This window comes from Ipomoea triloba, chromosome 16 (genome assembly GCF_003576645.1).
Source record: "Ipomoea triloba cultivar NCNSP0323 chromosome 16, ASM357664v1".
Lineage (NCBI taxonomy): Eukaryota > Viridiplantae > Streptophyta > Magnoliopsida > Solanales > Convolvulaceae > Ipomoea > Ipomoea triloba.
In genome coordinates this window covers 3,375,960-3,376,697 of record NC_044931.1, presented here as the reverse complement: position 1 = coordinate 3,376,697, position 738 = coordinate 3,375,960, and positions in this window count along the sequence as shown.

Genomic DNA, 738 nt, shown 5'->3' with positions numbered 1-738 from the left:
TTTTTTGCATAAAATGTATCAAATAGGCCATCAAACTTTATCTGTAAAGTCAATTAGACTCTCAAACTTTTTAAAGTTGCAATTAGATACATAAACATGCCAATTTTGTCATCAAGGCATAATTACCTGTTAGTAACCTGTAATACCGTGTAATTAAAATGTCACTTTTTTTTGGCATAAAATGTATCAGATAGGCTATTAATTTTTATCTTTAAAGTCAATTAGGCTGTCAAACGTTTTAAAGTTGCAATTAGATACATAAATATAGCAATTTAGTTATCAAGGCATAATTACCTGTTAGTAACCTGTAATACCGGGTAATTAAAATGTCACTTTTTTTTGGCATAAAATGTATCAGATAGGCTATTAATTTTTATCTTTAAAGTCAATTAGGCTGTCAAACGTTTTAAAGTTGCAATTAGATACATAAATATAGCAATTTAGTCATCAAGGCATAATTACCTGTTAGTGACCTGTAATAACAGGTAATAAAAATGTCACTTTTTTTTGCATAAAATCTATCAAATAGGCCATGAAATTTTATCTCTAAAGTAAATTAGGCCCTCAAACTTTTTAAAGTAACAAATAGATATATAAACATGTCAATTTAGTTATCAAAGCATAATTACATATTAGTGACCTGTAATAAAAGTTAAATAAAACTTTCACTTTTTTTGCATAAAATTTATCAAATAGGCCATCAAACTTTATCTCTAAAGTCAATTAGGCCCTCAAACT